Source organism: Myotis davidii, unplaced genomic scaffold (genome assembly GCF_000327345.1).
Source record: "Myotis davidii unplaced genomic scaffold, ASM32734v1 scaffold238, whole genome shotgun sequence".
In the NCBI taxonomy this organism is placed as follows: domain Eukaryota; kingdom Metazoa; phylum Chordata; class Mammalia; order Chiroptera; family Vespertilionidae; genus Myotis; species Myotis davidii.
In genome coordinates this window covers 894,144-916,773 of record NW_006293779.1, presented here as the reverse complement: position 1 = coordinate 916,773, position 22,630 = coordinate 894,144, and the positions used below count along the sequence as shown (strand labels likewise).

Below are 22,630 nucleotides of genomic sequence, written 5' to 3'. Positions count from 1 at the left end.
CATTGGGAAGAACAGCAGCAGAGCGGTATTGCTGCCCTGAGCAACGGCTCTCACGGCCCCTTCTGGCCCTTTCCTCCGTTTTTTCCTGTCACTCCTTCCTTTGGAGGGCTGCCACTCCACCCAGGCCCCGCCCCAAATAGCCTGCTTCGTGGTGATAAAATGATGATCAGACCTGTTTCTGGTGACTCAACCTGGAAGGTTGGTTGTCCACGTAGGTTGTTGTTGTTTATGACCAGAAGTAATGCTATCCTGCCCGCTTTGTTCCGAGCTGTGAGGGAGGTTGGAGGCCAGGGGACTGGCTGTGGCAGGGGAGGGGGGGCAGGCGTGCGTCTCTCTACGGCCTGGGATGCTGCCTGCACCTGCCTTTGCCAATTGCAAGCTTCACCCTCTGCCTGCTGCATATCTAAAGAGGCCCTCTCACTTGTGAGTCACGAACCTGAGGCTTTTCTGGGTCATCAGCCAGAATCCTTAAAGAAACCTACTTCTTGAACCCTTCAAAAAAATGGCATCGGGCTCTCCATAGTCCTCCATGTGGTGAAATGCCCAGATTAGGGCTGGCGCTAAAAAAAGAGCCCTGAGTAAAAATAAGTAGCAGAGGGCCCTTTGGTTAATCAGGAGGAAAATTAAGTAAGCAGACCATTCATGGATGTCTTTGAGAAAGTTACTAAGGTTTTCTCAAGGCTGTTTTGACAAGATGACACATTTTGAAGATCAGGGTATTAATAGCAAGAAAGGGGGATTTTTAACCTGCTTCTCACCTGCCTGGTGTTTCTAAAACTAAGAACCCAAGAGTCTGATCAGCAATATAATCTGCTAAACCAAAACCACTGGAAATTACCTCCAATCCTTGCTGGGTATTGCTTACTTCTGTAGCAGTTGGCACAGTCCCATGGGTGTTATATGGAGACACATAAGATGGACTCAAAACCATAGAAGAATCCCCAAGTCATACTTCGGAGCTTGTTTGAATCAAAGTTGTGATTATTTTCTTAGGAGCTTTTGGGAGAAGGAAAGAAGCTTCGTGGTGTAGGGCTTGCTTTGTTTCTTTGTTTTGGCCAGATTGTGTGTTCCAAAGAGCCTGCTCCCAAAGCATTAACTCCCTGGGGTCCCTCTTTCCTTTTATAGGAATTGCTCCTATCCAGTTCTTGGAGGTGTTTATGTGTTTGCAGTTCACATTTCTGTTGTTCTACTAGAGGCCCAGTGCACAAAATGCGTGCACGGGTAGGGTCCCTGGTGGTTGCCGGCTGCCGCCGCCCTCTGTTCCGTGCTGCCCCCTGGTGGTCAGCGCACGTCATAGTGAGCGATCGAACTCCTGGTTGGTGGAACTCCCAAGGGGACACTTTGCATATTAGGCTTATATATAGAGAGATGGATTTGGAAGTCTGGTTTTATTTGCTCTTTTAGATGATCACAGTAGTATCTCTGGAATCTGGGTGTGTAGGTTCACTGTACTTTGATCTTACTTGAGCCCATCCATGGTATTGGGCAGACAAACTCCTACATTTATAGGGGAATTTTCTGGTGTGAGGCATTATTTTGCAATTTGCTACAATCCTATGAAAAAGGAAGGCCAACATCACTGTTGTTTACAGTGAGAAACCTGAGAATGAAAGAAAGTGAGTGACTTGTTCATGGTCCTGGAACCAATAGCTGGCACAGCTCTGCTAAGTCCCCCACCTCCCGACTCTGGATGATACCTATGAAATTGTCCCTTGTGATCAAAAGTGCTGTAATTTGTATTACCTTACGCTGGACAAAAGCTATGTGCATGGCTGATTTCATGATATGCCATTTCATACATGTCAGTGATGGTATTTCCAGGTCTATGGATACTTGGCTTCAGAAACAGGGTCAGCTTAGTTACAGACACAATAGTATTTGCTTAGGGCAATTTTTTAAAGGAACTTAGTTGTCATTTTCTTCCCCTGCAGACCCAGTGTGGTTAAGTTGGAGTCATACCAATTATGGCATTATGTAATATTCAGCTCTAGAAGAAATCTGTTTGTTTTCTTAAACACAAAAAATAAAAAGAAGAAGAAGAAGAAGAAAAAAGAAATCTGACATCTAGCACGCCTCTTACCCAACAAAACCATCTACATTCTTGGAAGTTCTGCCTGGTCACAGTACCCTTATGCCCATGGGAACCTTGTCCACTGTGTCCATTTCCCTCTGCAAAATTATCTGCGCACAACTGAGAGGTCTTAGTTTCCTAGCATACTTGAGACTCTTCACTACTAGGCAACGTTCTGTTGTGGCAGTCCGGTTCATTGTGTGAAGCATTATCAGTATGTTGATAAGGTCGGTGCTGTAATTTGTATTACCTTACGCTGGACAAAAGCTATGTGCATGGCTGATTTCATGACATGCCATTTCATACATGTCAGTGATGGTATTTCCCAGTCTATGGATACTTGGCTTCAGAAACAGGGTCAGCTTAGTTACAGACGCAATAGTATTTGCTTAGGGCAATTTTTTTTTAAAGGAACTTAGTGGTCATTTTCTTCCCCTGCAGACCCAGTGTGGTTAAGTTGGAGTCATACCAACTGTGGCATTATGTAATATTCAGCTTTAGAAGAAATCTGGTTGTTTTCTTCAATACCAAAAAAAAAAAAAGAAAAGAAAAGAAAAGAAGAAGAAGAAGAAAGAAATCTGACATCTAGCACTCCTCTTACCCAATAAAACCATCAACATTCTTGGAAGTTCTGCCTGGTCACAGTACCCTTATGCCCATGAGAACCGTGTCCACTGTGACCATTTCCCTCTGCGATAACCTATGCCGCCATCTTGGTTCTCCTCTGAATATACTTTAGGTACAATCTTTGAGAGAGAACTAGTAAGAGGGGAAATAACATGGAAACATTCTAGTCCACATAGTGAAATTCCAGAAACTTATGTTAGTAACTACTTAGCTGCTGCTTAATTCAGAAATTGCTGACAAGTGCTTGCTTCAGCAGCACATATACTAAAAATTGGAATGATACAGAGATTATCATGGTCCCTATGCAAGGATGACACGCAAATACATGAAGAAAAAATTGCAAACTAGGAACTGCATTTGAATGTGTAAGTGATTTTAATTGCTCCGCACCTCTCCCCCGTCCAAGGAATCTGAACTGAGGTAGAAACCTTAGCAATTGATGAACTGGTCAAAAGGAAGGCAATGAGCCCATGAAGCTGCCATGGAATCAGACTTCATATTAAAAGGAAAGAAAGAAGGAAAGAAATAAAGAATGGCCATTGAGTCTCGCCTCTTAAGTTTTGATAAAATCATAATTTTCCTTTTGTTCAGTAATTCAAAATGGCTGAACTGAGGTGTTGGGTTTTTGTTTTGTTTTGTTTTGGGTCTTTTACCAAAGTTCACTTTGAGGAGATAGCAGTAGGGATATTTTTGTGTTTTTTTTTGAGGAATTTACACACTGTAAAACCGACTGACCTGTTTTCCAAACTCCTTACGCCTGGAGTCAGGGAGCTGGAAAGAACACATGTCCTTTTCCAGCCACTCTAACAGCGCGCCCTGTGACTGTCAAGGATGAATGTTCTCAAATCTCAGGTTAATGAAGATTTCTGGAGCTCAGAAGCCACCTACAGATTTAAAACAGTTTTAAAATAGAAGAACCGAGTCTAATTTCCATATTTGGTTCTGGAAAACTCATATCATAAGTTCAATTTGACTGACTTTGGATCCAGCTCTACTTCAGTTCTGCTTTTTAAAAGTAGAAAGTGTTTCATCTATGTATGGAATGCCTGCCATTCAAAATCACATGAGTTGACAGGATGCTTTAGAGATCATTCGTTTTTTATGGCAAGGGCAGTGCTCAGTCCAAGATTTCTCATCCCTTTTTGTTCCCAGTCACTCTGATTCTAAGACGAGTCCATCTCTATTTTCCTTCTGTGGTAGGCATTTCAACTGAGCCTGCTACTGGGAGAGGAGAGAAACTGATGTTTATTTTCACAGCTCCCAAAGGGGGACATTGTTGACGCTGCTGCAGAAGTGATACCTAAATTTCTGAGCAGGTTGAGTCACAGCCAGTGAGTAGGGAAGCCAGGGTTCTGGTCCTAGTTTGCCTGGAAACAGAGTGCACGCCTTTTCTATTGCAACCGCACTGTCTCTCACTCCATTTATGCTAACAACTGATGCTCACTCTGCGAAAGGCAGCCATTGTGTGGAGTCCAGATTCTGCTGTCCCTGTCAAGCCATGGAGATTATCTAGAATGTCATGCCCAGTACATAGCGATTTCCAACAGGAGGATGCTGTAGGACAAAGAAGCATCCGAGGGCTCTGTGGAGTCATGACTGCACCCTACAGTCTCCTGTCAGCCCCCACCCAGAACACACTCACCCGTTCCCATTGTCAAGGTGTTCTGTCAGTGGTGAGGCTCTGCACCTTGGGCAGGGTGTTCTTGTAAAACGAAGCCTCTGGCAACACTCGAAGTTCATCATTCCATCTCATATGATGACACATAAGAAAGAACATGACTGTAGAACCTGGCTGATCAACCAGCAGTGACAGTTTGCTTTAAGTCATATTTAGTTTTTATGAGAAGGGACTTAATATTGACATTGAGTGGAGCAGTCATCCTTACTTCATAAATTGTTTTTTGGTGCCTTGATTATCAATAGATAAAAGGGCCGAGCAGACCTTGAAGCAGGGCCGGGGGAATTTATCTCCTGCTATTTTAATTCTCTGTGTTTTAAACTACTGTTTTCATCCTCTCTTTGGAAGCTGCTGGAACTTTTGTTTGACTTAAGCCAGTGATGTAAGAATTGAGGTTTTATCTTTTTCAGCTATAAGGATGAGTGAGAAATGTGTCATGCATTAAAATTCTGCAACCATTTGGAATACTACCTCACAAAAAGTTTGTGGAAGAGAGGCTAATGTGTTTGAGAAGTTGTTTTGAGTTTTAATCCGCAGATTTGGAAATTCTACTACACAAAAAATTATTAAAACCTCAATAAATGCAACCTAGTGTTTGGGACCCCCTTATGTGCAACCCAGAATTTATATTTAGGTGACAAGGTAAAAAAAAAATCCAAAGTATTTTTTATTTGATTCATTTGTCAAGTATTTTTAAACAAATATTTTGCACTGGACATTACACAAACATGAATAATGGCACAGACTTTGTCCTATAGGATATTGCCACCTAGTTAAGCAGATCAATATTTTAAGAATTATTACAATTATTGTATAACACATATGTTTATTCTATTAAAGAGGTTTGTACAAAGTTCTATGGAAGTCATCTATGCAGGGTGAGTCAGGAAAAGTTTGTTAGGGTTGGTGGCATTTGAACTAGGTATAAAAGGATTGGTAGTCATTGTTCAAGAAATAAAAAACATTGTATTTTGAAAGAATCCATTCCAGGAATAACATGTAACTTGGTAGATGTGAATCATAGGGACATGTTAGAGGAGAAACCAGGGAAAAGTCTCAAAATACTAGGTGGTTCTGGGATTAAGGGTAGTGATGGCCCTTCTAAAGCATTTAGATCTTTTAGAACCATATAAAGTTTAAGAAAACACACCTTTTATTATAGACTATTTCCAATATATACAGAAGTTGACAATATAATGAACCCCCATGTATTCAATACCCAACTTTAACAATTTTCAATGGCCAATCTTGTTTCCTTTATGTCCCCACCCATGTTCTTTCCTTACCATAACAGTTTTGAAGCAACCCCATCATTTCATCATTCCATCTATAAATATTTTACTATGTTTTCTAAACCATAAGTTTTCTTTTTTAAAATCTACAATATCAGCCCTAGCCAATGTGGCTTAGTGTCCCATGTACCAGAAGGTTGTTGGTTGTATTCGAGTCGGGATGTGCAGGAGGTAGCCTATTGGTATTATGTTCTCACATCGGTGTTTCTCTCCCTCTCTCTCTCCCCCTCTCCCTTCCTCTCTCTCTAAAAATCAATTTTAAAAAATACTGAAAGAAATCCACAATATCATTAATACATTTAACATAATTAACAATAATTCCTAACTGTGATTGAAGCTTGTCAAGTAAAAGGGTGACATGCATATACTTGAATTCTGGGAAGAAAACTCTGGAGGCAACGAGGAGGACACGTGGGAGAAAATAGCATCTAAAATGCTACAGGAAACAAAGTAGCCACTTGAACAACTGATAACTGAGACCTCTTCAGATTACATATAATCAATAGTTATAAAATCATAAAGGCTAATGAATATTATTTGTTCACCAAATCCCCAAACACTGAAGATTTGAAAAAGGTAATTTTAAAATAATGGAATAGTTTTTTTCACAATATATGTTGAAAATGCTCTAAATGTATAGTGCATATCCATATTCAGTTTTAGCATTAACAACTTATTCTATTTGCTTTTTCACACACCTGTCCATTTATCCATTTCTCTATCCATTCATTGGTCATCTTTTCTTCAAAATAGGCTGTAGTCAGCAGTACATTTCATTCCCAAACACTTCATCAGACATATCATTAGCCAGAGTTCAATATTTGTGCAGAATTTGTATCATATGTAAGAGAAATTAAACTTATATATTTATTTTGTCAAAAGGAAAGGCTGTAATTCAAGAAGGATTAACATAATTCATGGCTGATCCTTACTGGGTTATTTCTAACAATGAGAAGCTGTTTGAGAGTCCCTTGATTCTCAAAAGTTTTTGCCATGGAGCAGCCACACCTGTGACAAAACAGCCTTTGACAGTATTTACCTATCAAAGCCATGTCCCTCTCAGTAAATGTTAATGAAATTTCAGTGTGAAGACAGGAGTCTGTTAATGGCAGGAAAAGGAGACCTAAGTAATACCTTCAACAATAAAGATTTTTAAAAAAATTTCAGTCTGAAGAAATTGGCACCCCAAAGTGTAAGCTTTCTGACAGTAAGTGATAGAGTGGGTATGAGAACAAAGCACTTCCAATAGTTTTGCACTGAGCATCAGTCCTTGCCTACACCTACGCTGCAGAGTGAGAATGCAATGTAGTGGATGATTTAAGAGTAAAAAGTGTAATAGAGGCAATGCATTCCATACAGAATCCTCCCAAGATTAAGAGAAGCCAATAATTGGGCAATAGGAAAGGAGGTAAAATGTTTTCACAAAAGAGAACTCTTTATTCACATATTGCAAAAAAAAGGGGGAGTTCTACATTCATAAATATTTATCCTCTGGTTTCCTCCAAAAACCATTCAAGCCGTTTATGATAAACAGCAAAAATAAAATGAAACTGGAAGTGATTGACGAAGGAATAAAACAAAGTCAAAATATATCAGAGTGTGGAATAAGTTTAGCCTTTGAAAGCTTTGAAATGTTTAAATTAAGTCACATTCTGCCATGGTTAATCCTGCCAATTGGCTCAAGCATTGAAAATCAAGCCGAGAAGACGTATGTATTGGTTCAAGTGTTGTTGGTGAAGATACCTTGTATTCATTTGAAAACTGAAAAATTCAGTCAGTCTTTCAGGCATTTGCCTACACAAAAAGTAGACATTCTGATGCTAAAAAAAAAAAAAAAATAGGTGTTTGACTGACATTTTCAGTTCCAGTATGATGTTATGACATCAATCTGTATCAGTGGTTCTCCACTGAAGGCACTTTTACCCTCCAGAGGACGATGTCTGGAGACATATTTGGCTGTACTACTGGAGGTGGGGGTGGAGTGCTACTGGCTTCTAGTGGATAGAGGCCAAGGATGCTGCTAAACATCCTACAATGCATAGCATGGATGGCTCCTCCCCCCCCCCCAACAAAGAATTATCCATCTGAAATATCAATATTACTGAGGTTGAAAAACCCTGACCCATATGAATCAATTACAGATCTCACTCTAATGTGCTTTCAAAACACTTTAGATGATCTACACATGCCATTTCTTCTTGAAACCACTATTGAACAATAAGTAGTGGTGACCCTAATCCACTATACTGCTGCATCGGCAACAGGGCAAAAATAAGATGTAAAATGACTAGTCCTTCAGAATAAGGTTCACAAAAAGCTAGTCTGAGTGGTTCACAACACAAGTCGACAGCACTCTTGGGTGCCCAAGAGCATCAAATGTTGGCAGGCAGGAAGGCGGATATTTAACAGGCAGAAAAGTACTCAAAGGAATTAGGGCGACATTGTTTATCTGAGCTGGGAAAAGGATCATCAGATCCTTAGTCAGGGAATGGTTCATCCTGGGACGTCTCCCTCTGGGCCTTGGAGAGCTCATTTCTCTCTTCAAAAACTGAAGAAGGAGAACTGCAGGCATCAGAAGCAGATGGATTAGATAAACTCCTCTGCCAACCTGGTGATGATGTGTCTCTTCTTTATGTTATTCTCTTTCATCTTCCCCTTCCTACTATAATTACATAGACTCTCTCTGCCTTTGCAACCATTCTCATCTTCTTTCCTTATTTTTGTTACCTCTGGTACCATCCTTTCATTTTTATTATGTCCTCCTCTTCCTGAGTCTTTAACTTCTTCCTCTCTATGAGATAATCCCCATTAGTGCCCAGGTATGTTCCAGCAGCTCTTGTCTTCTAAAAGTATCCCTTGACCCCCACATCCTCTACCAACTGCTCTTTACTTCAATCCTACACAAACTCATTAAACTTATATTCTACTCACGATGTCTTTGTTTCTTTGCCTCCATTTTGTTCTATGTACTCTTCCACATCTTGAGACCTGTACACAGGAGTTTCACAGGAATCTCAATCTTCACACATCTTAAGCACAATTCTAGATTTCTTTTGTATAACCAACCCACCATCCTGCCAATATTCTCTAACTCAGTAAATGGCATTATGATCCAGCCAGTTTTTTCAAGCTTTTAATTCCCTTACGTCTTTCACTAAATCTCCAAGTTTCAACTCTTGGCTTAAAAATCACCTCTTCAAAGAGACCTTTCCTACCACTAACCTAAAATAATCTCTCTTGTCATTCTCTGTCCTAGAATCCTGTGTGGGTTTTCATTCATAGCTCTTGTAATAATTTGTAATTATACGTTGATTTGTCTGTCTACGTATTTAATGCTGGTTTTCTTCACTAAGCTGGTTACTCCCCTGGACAGGGACCAGGTCTGTTTCATTCACCACTGAATACCCGGCCCTGGCATAATGTTTGGACAGTAGAAGTGTGTGCTCAGTCAATATTTGTTGAGTCAATAAAGGACTATTTTGATACTGAGCCTAAAAAAGGGATGTGTGCACAGTCTTGTAGTTGAGCCTTGATTGCTGTTGGTGACACTGTGTGGAATTGACCTGCAGGCCAATTGGCTGTGGGGACCAGCTGCAACTACAATGGGAGAGCTGCTGTGCAGGAGACACCCTTATGGGGCAGAACTTACTTCAATGGAGCTTTGGTGCTCACTGAGTCTGACCCTTGAGTGTGTCGCTTATGGATGTGAAGAGTTGCAATCTGATATGGTCTCACCCTGACCACTGGGTACACTGGTTCTTAGGTCTCCAGGGAGGTGCAAAGTCAGCCACTGCCTGGGACCACCCAGCAGGAGCTACAGAGAGATCTGTAGATTCCTCCTCTTTGTATGGGGTTTGGAAGTGTCCATGTAAGGCCCAACTGGTGCTGGTACCGGGTTTTTTTCTTTTATGGCCTTTTATTGCTAGGTTTGCAGCTCCCTGACCCTGCTGCAGCTTGTTTAACAGAGTTTTTGCCTGAGAAAGGACAGCCCATTCATATGCAAAAGCCACTGTGCACAGCTTAGGTGGGGTTGTAAATTGGATGAGGCAGGGTCTTAGGGAATCACCAGGGCAGAACAAACAGAAATGGCTGCCATTCAGCCCTGCACCAGGGAGGTCCCAGCACAGGAACAATGATCCCTGCCAGCACCTTCATCAGGAGAAAGCCGCTTCCGAGTTCCTGCCCCAATGCCAGACAGTCCAGTTTCTGTATGTGTCTCGGTCCCCCTGAGCCTCGCCTGGAACTGGAGCTGAGAGCAAATGGGAGCTTGTAAATTCAGCCTGTGGTGCCAGCCTTTTAAGAGGAGCATCTGGGTCTCCAGCAGCCTGTGTGTCAGTCAGCCCCAATCCACACTGGTTTTTACAGCCCGTAGTTCTTGCTGCCCATAGGGACTTCTTTCCCCAGGTCTGGAACCCTGGACTGGGGGGTCTGGTGAAGGGCTGGGACCCCTCGCTCCTCCAGGAGGCCTCCACAGAGGCAATCTCCCTCCCGATTAAAAAAGTGGTACATGTGGGTGCCAGACCAGCCTGTTCCATGCCTCCGTACCTCTTACCAGTCTCAATGTGCTTTCTTCATTACCTCTCTAGTTGTAATTCTTCCACTCAGCCAGCTTTCCCGTGGTCCTGGATGATAGTAGTTCTGTATTTTAGTTGTAATTTTGATGTGGTTGTGGGAGGCAGCAAGTACAGGCGTTTACCTATGCCACCATCTTGGTTCCTTCCGGAAAACTCACACTTTTTAAAGCAGATGCATTAGTTTGAAACCAGCCTTCTGACACATGGACTCTTTGTGGCCCAGGGACCTCAGTGTGAGTCTGGAAGCCCATGGTGATGGAATACTTCCCTTTCTTCCATTAGCTCACTGTTTAAACTTGGGCAAATTATGTTATGTTTTTGGCCATGGTGCTCTTCTTTATAAAATGAGGTAAGCTGGTAAATGAAATGTCTCCTTGGAAAGGGGGCTTCTCCCCTGTACCACAATCTCTTTATCTGGTAGAACTACAGAGTTTCTCTGAAGAGACAAAAAACAATACACTATCAGAAGACTTGAATGAGTGAGCTGATGAAGCCAGGTGTTTAGAGACCAATCCTTGCAAATGTCCTGCCCAGTGAGAAACCCTCCCCTGGTTTCTGGTTTCTCCTTTTGGCATAATAAACAACAACAAAGGAAGAATACCAGCTCAACTTGTAGAGTCACTAATTATCCAAGTGGTCCATTATCTAAGAGCTGGAAACTATCCTGCAAAGTCCACAGTGTTGACTACCTGTGGTTTACTCGAGTGTGACGTGGAAGAGTAAGTTGTTACTAAATTGTAGTCAACAAATCCAAAGCAGCAGAGAGAGGAAGTGGGAGAGAGTGAAACTAGATATGGTAGTGTAGAAACTGAAAATGTATTTGCCTCCAAGCATGAGTAGGTACATTTTTTTTAATAGATTGCCCAGTGTACACTCTATCTTAATCTTTCCAGAATGTGTAAATTAAAGTCTTGTGAGGGTATTGGCACCATGTCCTCTGCTCTTTGGGAATCATTAGCGAACACCTATTTTACAAGAATTTTTCTGTAAAAGAAAAACACAGCCCTAGCTGGTTTGGCTCAGTGGATAGAGCATTGGCCTGTGGACCAAAGGGTCCTGGGTTCAATTCCAGTGAAGGGCATATACCTTGATTGCAAGTTCCTCCCCAGCCTGCGCCCAGGTCAGGGCGCATGGAGGAGGCAACCAATTGATGTGTTTCTCTCACATCGATGTTTTTCTCTGTCTTTCCCTCTCTCTTCACCCTCCCTAAAAATCAATGGAAAAATATGCTCGGATGAGGATTAACAAAGAAAGAAAGAAACACACACACACACACACACACACACAAATCAGGGGAAATTGAAAAACTTGGAGGTAACCTAGACATTTGAATCATATTATAAATGGAAATAAGTAATAATGTGTTAGCCTAACCAATGATTGACAAATGCTACAGAAATCCCCAAACGTACTTTCTTGTTTGTGCAAGAGTTGAAGTTTGTGTTGCAATTCGAGCCTACTGTTTCTATGAATATATGCCAGAAGGCATAGTAGCTGTCTTGGGATTCTTCCTTATCCAGTCCGCCAACAGTAACATTCTGAAGATTGGCACATTGAAGAGTCCTCCTTAGCTTTTGCTTAGCATCTGTGATGTCAGCAAGCAGCCTGACAGGTCTGAGGTCGGGGCTCACAGGCGCAGATGTCTGCAGGGCCAACAAGACACCATAACGAGTGAAGTGGATTAGGGACCAAAAGAGTTCTCTATCTGGGACAAGTAATATTTCACTTTCCTCTTGAATCTACTAAAAAAGAAAAGGCACATAGTGGGATGATAAATGGCACTGACACTTGGTCTCAGTTTGGGGGACAATAGCGGGTAGTGGGGACTTTGGGGAACAGGGAAGTAGTTGCTCCTACGCTTCAGCTGCCTCACTGGGATGCAGCCACAGAACATGCAGATCTGATTTTTCTGCAAGATCTAGAAAACTGAATTTTTAATGTGAAAGACTAGGTTTAATACTTTATTCAAAGCGTTTTTGCAACTATTTTAAAATTTTTGAAACTCTGTGAGAGCCAATCCTGTGTAAGCCTAACAAAAAATTACACTCATAGGCTTGTTCCTTGTCCAAGAGGTCACCATTTTATAACCTGTGGATGTTGAGTAAGAAAGAACTTATTAACTTGCTTCATCTCCAGTTTGGAGAAAAAAAACGAAGACTTGTGGTTTATTATTTGTATGTCTTTAAATAGGCTTTCTCAGATAGAGAGAAAAATGTAAAAAGCCAAGGGCACTTGAGAACAATACTTATAATGATTAAATCACCACTGACTGTCCTTTTATACTTAATTGCTGTCATCGGAGCCAGAGTTCTTGGGTTATTGTGAAAAGCATGATTTTGTATTAGGACACACATCCATATCTATGTGAGCTATTGCCAATCTCAGGCATATGCTCTCTGTACAGTCATCTTGCTGTGAACATGATCCTCAATAAAAAACTCACTGGAACAAGAACAGACATACAGTCCAATGGAACAGAACAGAGAACACAGAGATCGACCCAACCCATTATGCTCAATTAATATTTGACAAAGGAGGCAAGAGCATACAATGGCGTCAAGACAACCTCTTCAATAAAGGGTGTTGGGAAAATTGGATGGATACTTGCAAAAAAAATGAAATTAGACCACCAAATTACACCATGCACAAAAATAAATTCAAAGTGGATAAAGGACTTAAATGTAAGACAGGAAACCATAAAACTCTTAGAAGACTCCATAGGCAGCAATGATATTTTAAAGCCAGGACTAAAAGTTTTGGATCCCCCAAATCCTTGTGTGGGCTAACATGCATCTTGTCTGGAAAATTAACATATAAATAAGATGATTAGGTATAATTCCTCCTCAAGAAACACAACAATCTTAATTGTAAATCCATTAAATAAAGATTACTTATTCTCCTTTAAATTTTAGATCGTTGCCCTAGCCGGTTTGGCTCAGTGGATAGAGTGTTGGGCCTGAGGATTGAAGGGTCCCGTGTTTGATTTCAGTCAAGGGTAGGTATTTTGGTTGCAAGCTCCTTTCCTGGCCCTGGTCAGGGCACCTGAGGAAGGCAACCAATTGATGTGTCTCTTTCACATTGATGCTGCTCTCTCTCTGTCTCTACCCCTCCCTTCCACTCTCTCTAAAAACTCTGGTACATCTACACAATGGAATACTATGCCACTATGAAAAAAAGGAACTTTTACCATTTGCAACAGCATGGATGGAACTGGAGAGCATTATGCTAAGCAAAATAAGCCAGTTAGAGAAAGATAAATATCACATGATCTCACTCATTTGTGGAATATAATGAACAATATCGCCTAATGAACAATAATAGAACCGGAGACATAGAAGCATTGAACAGACTGTGAGACCTATGAGGGAAGTTGGGGGTGAGGAGGGAAGAGATCAACCAAAGGACTTGTATGCATGTATATGAGCAAATCCAATGGACACAGACAGTAGGAGAGTAAGGGCTTGTGCTTGGGGGTGAGGGTGACGGGGGAGAGGTCAATGGAGGGGAAAAGGAGATTCATGTAATACTTTAAACATAAAGAATTTAAAATGTAAAAAAAACCACTCACTGGAATGATTCAGATTGCTCCATATTACAGCAAAGATAGGGAGCTTTGAATACATCTAGATGACATAAGGTTTTCTAGTTTTTATAAAATAGATGTTTGGCGCTTTGTAGACAACACATTATCAAAGTAAAAACTCCCATATTTAATAGCACAATTAGAGGCCTGACCAGGTAGCTCAATTAGAGTATTGTCCCATACGTCAAGATTGCGGGTTCGATCCCCAGGTCAGGGCATGTACAAGAGTCAACCAATGAATGCATAGATAAGTGGAACAACCGATGGATGATTGTCATTCTCTCTCTCTCTCTCTCTCTCTCTCTCTCCCTCTCCCTTCTTCTCCCGCTCTAAAAATAAAAGCAAAATTAAATTTTGGAAAATAAACTATAATGCCTGGAAAACAAAAACACTCTGACAAAACCTGGAATCCCTTCACGTTGTTTTAGATGCATGAAAGCAATGCATTTTGGGTCTTGAGCATTCCTTGGTTTTTAGTCTAGATACTGCTTCAGATAGGTCAGTACTTTCCCCCAGTCACTGCTGTTTTTATGGTGTCTTTTTGCCTTTATCTCTCAAACCAACTATTCATGACTACTATATTACTTTGCAGCACTTAGTGAGAGGTTTAAACATTTTCATTTGTATTTTTGTTTTAAAAATACAATAAATAATTTGTGTTGCATTTAGCAGTGAAGGAAGTATCTTTTTACCTAAATGTGTGGTGAATACATTCAGGCTTCGTGTGATTCATAGTCCAAGAGTGCTAAGGTAATTAAGTAAACAAATGCATGCCCTGTTTCCTGGACCAGAAATTAGAAGTATGTTGGAAAGGAGTCACTGAAGATGAGCTATTGTGGTGAGAGAAAGATTGGCAAGGGCTTAAAACTGTGTGAACATGCAGATTTGTGAAATCCCCACAAATTACCACAGAAGCCGAGGAGGCTCTTGTTCTAATTTTAGTGCCCAGCTTGGTTTCACTTACTATTTCAACCTTTCAACATCCTTATTGTGACTGGTAGATCCAGCAGCAAAACTTTTCTTGGAAATGTTTTTCTGTACTATCCACTGTCAAGAATTGTTTTCAGGGATATTAGTCACCTGGCATGCATTTATTTCCTTTCTGCAGAAGAATGAATGCTATTGTCAAGACTTAGATACCACTCATGACTCATTAGTACACATGAGATACCACTTACATTTCTATATGTATCTACTGAAATCTACTGTCTCCTCTTTGGGGGCATGTACTAGTATGTGTCTTTGTATCCCCATAAGTACTTGTGATAAAAAAAAATAGATGGACACTGATCAATAAAAATATAATTGAATAGATTGAGTTGTATGTGTAGAGAACTCTCGTTTTATCCTCCTAAAATAATGAATACTACAGAGTATTAAGCTGAGTATAGAATCTTTATTTAAGAAATCATAGAACTAACACATAGTTAGTAGAAATGGGATTTAAGCTAGTTCTCATATTCAGGCTCAAATTTTCAGTCTGTGCTGCCTTCCTTCCCCTCTTTTTCCTTTCTCTCTCTCCCTCCCCCTCTCTCTCCCTCTCCAGCTCTCCCTCCCTTCCTTCCTTCCTTTCTTTTGCACATGGATATATGTAGATAAAATATATGTGGCTTGTGAGTTTGAGAGAGATGACATAAACAGAAATTATTTCATCCCTTAGGTAGAGGGCACTGCCGGGTCGCTTACCAGAAATATAATAATAGTAGCTAATACTTCTTGAGAATATACTATGTGCCAGCTAAAGAGCACTTTACCTGTGTTAACTCATTTAATTCTCATAACAACCCTACAGCATAGATTCTTTTATGCTACTATTGAGATAAAGATATCGAGACACAGATTAAATAACTTGCCACACAGCTATAAAGGGCAAGAGTCTACTTGGATCCCAGTGGCCTGGCTCTAGAGTCCAAGTGCTTGACATTAAGCTGCACTCAGAAGAGAACCTGTTAAATGAGAGGCACGTGTGAAGCCTGCACCGAGCCATAGAAAGAGCTACATTGGACTGTGCCACTTGGACCTTCACAGAAGCTTTTAGTTGTGATGCTTAGAACATGGCGGTTCCTCCTCCTTCCCTCTCTCAGTGTTTGGTGAGTGAAAGAAGGACACATGTGTACTTGGATTCCTTTAAGACTTCATCCTCCTGTTAGCACTGCTGCTTTCCCACCCCTCTCTGCCCTTTTCAGAGTCATTTTCTCTGCATGCGGGGTGCTGCTTCTTTCCCCGGCTCAGTGCAGCCCCACTCATGCTTCGAGACGCATCTCAGTTCTGTGAGTCAGAAGTCGATTTTACTTCTCTCATGACTCTTTCATAATGCCCTTTACCCTAATTCTGCTCATGCGTGTCCCCTCTGTCGATCCTACGGCTTCCGAGATCATAATCTGTGTCGGCCATGGTGGTAAGCAGTGTCTGGCACAGAAGAAAAAAAGCGTTTACTCAATAGTCACAGTGGTTCTCAACCTCCTGGCCCTTTAAATACAGTTCCTCATGTTGTGACCCAACCATAAAATTATTTTCGTTGCTACTTCCTAACTGTAATGTTGCTACTGTTATGAATCGTCATGTAAATATCTGATATGCAGGATGGTCTTAGGTGATCCCTGTGAAAGGGTCGTTCGACCGCCAAAGGGGTCGCGACCCACAGGTTGAGAACCGCTGCCATAGAAGATAAAATGACTGGGGAAAGTATTCACTGTATTTTTATTTTCTTTACCATAAATCTGTAATACTAAAAATTTTGGAGCGTGTCTTGAAATTCTATTATGGGCATGTTCATATAAACAGAGAAAAATTCATTCACTAATCAAATGAAAAAATTCAAGAATAAGATCAGAGAAGAAAATTGGAGAAGGAACAAATTTGAAGTTTGAAGGCCATGTTGGAAGAATGAGGTGGCAGGGAAAGATACCCATATAAAGGTATCAGACACACTTCTATATTTGGGGCTAGAAAGACAACAGACATGGTCTGGTTCTCAAGAAACCACTGGGGAGGCAGAACCACTTTGTAATACAAACCATACAATTACTAAAGGGGGTCAGTATGTCCAGTGTTGGTATGTCCTGCCTGGATGAGGTGGGAGGGAGGAAGAGAATTCAAGTGGGTATCTGAGGATGTGAGTATGGAATTGCCACGCAGACATATTGGGGGAGGGGGTAAACTTTGCAAAGAAGCAGTATGCAAAGCATGATGCCTTGGTTCAGGCTGCTATCAAAAATACCATAGACTGGGAGTCTTCAACCACAAACCATCTTCATTCCTTAATTATCTCCCAAGGGTTCCTTCTTCAAATACCATAGCAGTAGGGATTAGGATTTTAATATAGGAGTTTTGGGGGAACACAAACATTCACTCTGTATCACATGGGCACTGTGAGAAAGTTCATTTTACAACAGTAACATGTGGTGGAGTGAAGCGAAGGTGAATAAAGAAGCGTTAGGGTATGAATGGCACACACAGTGAAGGCCATTCCTGAAAGACTTTGTCTGCTATCCGAGGTCGGTAGAGTTAGATAAGAGACAATAGGGTTGAAAATGGGAATCATGTGATCGATCTGATAATTTGGAAAGATTGGTTTGGCACTGATAGAGAGTAGGGATTAACAGGAGGGAAGCGTTAATCTGAAGCCTTATACGTAAGCATTGCAGAGGACCCAGGGAAAGGTAATGACAGCTGTTCTGGACCCAGGAGTGGCAGTGGAGAGGAAGAGGAGTAGAGGCATAGGAGAAGCATTTGGGAGGTAGATGATCAGACTTGCATAGGGAGAGATGGTTAAAGAAGGTGCTAGGAAATCTAGGGTGAGTCCCAAGTTTCTGGCATAGAATACTGGGGGACAGGTTGAGGAATCAAGGAAGCAAGTACAGGAAGTATAGCAGTTCAGAGAAGTGAGATGGACATATTTTTTAAACAGATAACATTTTTTAAGCAGATATAATTCATAGACCATGCCTTTTTAAAGTGTACAGTTCAGGATTTTTAGTATATTCACAAGGTTATACAACCACCTTCAAATTCCAGAACATTTTTATCACCCCCAAAAGAAACCCTGATCTCTGCAGCCACTCCTATACCCCAATTCTCTCGGCCCCTGGAAACCACTAATTTACTTTCTGTCTCTATAGATTTTATTGTGAACATTTTATATAAATGGAATCATGCAATATATGATATAGCCTTTTGTGTCTGGTTTCATTCACTGAGCATAATGGCTTCAAAGTTTATCCATGTTGTAGTCTGTGTCAATATTTGATTCTTTTTTGTTGAACAATAATATTCCATTATATAGATTCCGCCCAGTGCACGGATTTGCCCTCTCACAATCTGGGACTCCTCCGGGATGTTGGAGAGCCACATGAATCTGTGCCCCGGGCCTTTAGTATGCATATAAGATCTTTAGTTAATCTCTTCCTGCCCTCCCTTCCCCTCCACTTCCCTCTGAGATTCATCAGTCGGTTCCATGTTTCCATGCCTGTGGTTTCCGCTCCTGCATTGAGTGTCAGCCCCCTGGTGGTCAGTGTGCGTCATAGCTACTGGACAGTCGGCCGGTTGGTCAGTCAGCCAGTCAGCTGGTCACTTAGGCTTTTATATATAGAGATACCTCATCTTGTTTATGCATTCATCACTTCATGGACATTTGGGTTGTCTCCGCTTTGGGGCCCTTGTGAATAATTCTGCTGTGAACATTTGTGTACATGCTTTTGTGTGAACATAAGTTTTCAATTTTCTTGGATACCTACCTAGGAGTGAATTTGCTGGATCATATGGTAACACTGCATTTAAGTTTTTGAGGAACTGCCAAGCCATTTTTCAAAGTGGTTGTATCATTTTGCATTGCCATTAGCATCAGGATGGTGCAATATGAAAACTTACCCAGAAGTTAAGCAAAAGTTGCCCAAAGTCACACACTAGTAGTAGCAGAGCCAGGACGTAATCCCAAGTCTGCCTATCTCCAGACCCCACTCTATCCTCAACAGTACCCCATGCAGTGTAATGTTGCTACTGTTATGAATCGTAATGTAAATATCTGATATGCAGGATGGTCTTAGGCGACTCCTGTGAAAGGGTCTTTCGACCGCCAAAGGGGTCGCGACCCACAGGTTGAGAACCGCTGCCATAGAAGATAAAATGACTGGGGAAAGTATTCACTGTATTTTTATTTTCTTTACCATAAATCTGTAATACTAAAAATTTTGGAGCGTGTCTTGAAATTCTATTATGGGCATGTTCATATAAACAGAGAAAAATTCATTCACTAATCAAATGAAAAAATTCAAGAATAAGATCAGAGAAGAAAATTGGAGAAGGAACAAATTTGAAGTTTGAAGGCCATGTTGGAAGAATGAGGTGGCAGGGAAAGATACCCATATAAAGGTATCAGACACACTTCTATATTTGGGGCTAGAAAGACAACAGACATGGTCTGGTTCTCAAGAAACCACTGGGGAGGCAGAACCACTTTGTAATACAAACCATACAATTACTAAAGGGGGTCAGTATGTCCAGTGTTGGTATGTCCTGCCTGGATGAGGTGGGAGGGAGGAAGAGAATTCAAGTGGGTATCTGAGGATGTGAGTATGGGATTGCCAAGCAGACATATTGGGGGAGGGGGTAAACTTTGCAAAGAAGCAGTATGCAAAGCATGATGCCTTGGTTCAGGCTGCTATCAAAAATACCATAGACTGGGAGTCTTCAACCACAAACCATCTTCATTCCTTAATTATCTCCCAAGGGTTCCTTCTTCAAATACCATAGCAGTAGGGATTAGGATTTTAATATAGGAGTTTTGGGGGGACACAAACATTCACTCTGTATCACATGGGCACTGTGAGAAAGTTCATTTTACAACAGTAACATGTGGTGGAGTGAAGCGAAGGTGAATAAAGAAGCGTTAGGGTATGAATGGCACACACAGTGAAGGCCATTCCTGAAAGACTTTGTCTGCTATCCGAGGTCGGTAGAGTTAGATAAGAGACAATAGGGTTGAAAATGGGAATCATGTGATCGATCTGATAATTTGGAAAGATTGGTTTGGCACTGATAGAGAGTAGGGATTAACAGGAGGGAAGCGTTAATCTGAAGCCTTATACGTAAGCATTGCAGAGGACCCAGGGAAAGGTAATGACAGCTGTTCTGGACCCAGGAGTGGCAGTGGAGAGGAAGAGGAGTAGAGGCATAGGAGAAGCATTTGGGAGGTAGATGATCAGACTTGCATAGGGAGAGATGGTTAAAGAAGGTGCTAGGAAATCTAGGGTGAGTCCCAAGTTTCTGGCATAGAATACTGGGGGACAGGTTGAGGAATCAAGGAAGCAAGTACAGGAAGTATAGCAGTTCAGAGAAGTGAGATGGACATATTTTTTAAACAGATAACATTTTTTAAGCAGATATAATTCATAGACCATGCCTTTTTAAAGTGTACAGTTCAGGATTTTTAGTATATTCACAAGGTTATACAACCACCTTCAAATTCCAGAACATTTTTATCACCCCCAAAAGAAACCCTGATCTCTGCAGCCACTCCTATACCCCAATTCTCTCGGCCCCTGGAAACCACTAATTTACTTTCTGTCTCTATAGATTTTATTGTGAACATTTTATATAAATGGAATCATGCAATATATGATATAGCCTTTTGTGTCTGGTTTCTTTCACTGAGCATAATGGCTTCAAAGTTTATCCATGTTGTAGTCTGTGTCAATATTTGATTCTTTTTTATGGTTGAACAATATTCCATTATATAGATTCCGCCCAGTGCACGGATTTGCCCTCTCACAATCTGGGACTCCTCCGGGATGTTGGAGAGCCGGGTTATGGCCTGATCCCCACAGGCCATGCTTCTGGTATGCATATAAGATCTTTGGTTAATCTCTTCTCGCCCTCTCCCCACTTCCCTCTGAGATTCATCAGTCTGTTCCATGTTTCCATGCCTGTGGTTTCCGCTCCTGCATTGAGTGTCAGCCCCCTGGTGGTCAGTGTGCGTCATAGCTACTGGACAGTCGGCCGGTTGGTCAGTCAGCCAGTCAGCTGGTCACTTAGGCTTTTATATATAGAGATACCTCATCTTGTTTATGCATTCATCACTTCATGGACATTTGGGTTGTCTCCGCTTTGGGGCCCTTGTGAATAATTCTGCTGTGAACATTTGTGTACATGCTTTTGTGTGAACATAAGTTTTCAATTTTCTTGGATACCTACCTAGGAGTGAATTTGCTGGATCATATGGTAACACTGCATTTAAGTTTTTGAGGAACTGCCAAGCCATTTTTCAAAGTGGTTGTATCATTTTGCATTGCCATTAGCATCAGGATGGTGCAATATGAAAACTTACCCAGAAGTTAAGCAAAAGTTGCCCAAAGTCACACACTAGTAGTAGCAGAGCCAGGACGTAATCCCAAGTCTGCCTATCTCCAGACCCCACTCTATCCTCAACAGTACCCCATGCAGCGGGCCTCAGTTTGGTTTGGAGTCACCCACATAGAGGTGGTAGTTGAAGTGGTTGGTGGTTGTGGATGAGTGTCCTGTAGAGAGTTTGAGGTGAGAAGGAAAAGCCAGGCACGGGAACCTGCAAACCCCCAGCAAACAGTCTGCAACATGAGACCAAGAAACTGCAACCAGAGGCATTGGAGGAAAGCCAGGGAAGAGAGGTTGCCAGGAAAACCATCCAAGGGTAACATTTTAGCAAGAGTGTGGTCAGGAGCGACACATGGCTGCTGAGCGTTGGCGTGACTTCCGCCAGAGTGGTTTTGGTGAAGCGTGGGGTGCGGTGGGGTGGGGAGTGAAGGAAGAATTGGACAGACCTTGATTCTAGTGACCTGAAGAGGAATGGAATGAGCCAGCAAACGTTATTGGCTGTGAAGGATGGGGAGATAGGAGAGATGGCCAGCAGAGAGCTGGTGTTTTTGTGTTTGGCCAGAAAAGACACCTCATGTTTACTTAAATTGCTAACAATCTAGTTCCAATTAGTGAATTCCTTCCTTCTTTTGTAACTACCAACACAAGCCATATTCTCAGCCCTTTTCCTCCTCCAACTCTTTAGGAAAAGCTATCTTCTTCTCCCTCTATCATCCTTTCTTCTCCTTTGTCTCTCTCGATCCACTAATGAGTAAAAAGTGCCCATTGGAGTCATGTTTCCAGGAGTTTCACAATTTCTGAAGGCTGATTTGTCATATAGGGAATAAGTGCTGTCATCCAAACTTCTTGAGAATTCCCAAAGTTCTTCTCAGCATTTCTAAGAGCCCCACAGAGCTCCTTGCCCTCTATATGCGAATCTGCTGTTAATCCATTTTTATTGTTCTAATTGGGAAACATAATCGGGGGTGGCAAAAATTGGCTTGCAGTTTCGAGTACATGAAACACAGTTTGTTCTTGTATTATTATTTATTAATTATTGTGTTATTTTTCATACAAACAACTATAGACCTACTTTTGCCCCACCCTGTATTCTAAATTCTGAATAACCACTCTACAAATATATTTTGCAACATTTCAGTCCTTAATTTTAGGACTTCCTTTTATCCCTTGTGCTTTATGCTCATAAATCCTTTTACAAATGATTTTCTTTTGTTCTAATGAGGAAGGCAGAGTAACATTATTTCTCTCATGTTAGAAATGATGAAAGTGAACCCTAGAGAAGTTAAATGGGACCTAAGATACTACTGAGATTTTCTACTCCCTTATGTTTTCTCTTTTGTTGGTAAGTACGATGTATTCTATTTAGAATTAAGGTGAAATTAATGTCTTAGATGGAAGGAAGAGAAATGACACCACCTTTTGAGATTTTTTTTCCTTTTTGAGAAAGAAGAAGCATTT

At 41.3% G+C, this 22,630-nt stretch overlaps 1 protein-coding gene across 5 annotated transcripts in view; it reads left to right on the top strand.

Annotated features, from left to right (window-relative positions):
- The window catches only part of RASGRP3 (RAS guanyl releasing protein 3), a 106,754-nt gene that overhangs the window by 32,443 nt on the left and 51,681 nt on the right, over positions 1-22,630 (top strand). Inside the window, exon 1 of one of the 5 annotated variants that reach the window (XM_015566325.1) lies at positions 22,428-22,514. The exons of the other annotated variants lie outside the window; for them this stretch is intronic. The gene's annotated coding sequence lies outside the window, so the exon portion shown is untranslated. Of the gene's footprint in view, positions 1-22,427; positions 22,515-22,630 lie in introns of those variants that run through there. 5 annotated transcript variants of the gene reach the window in all.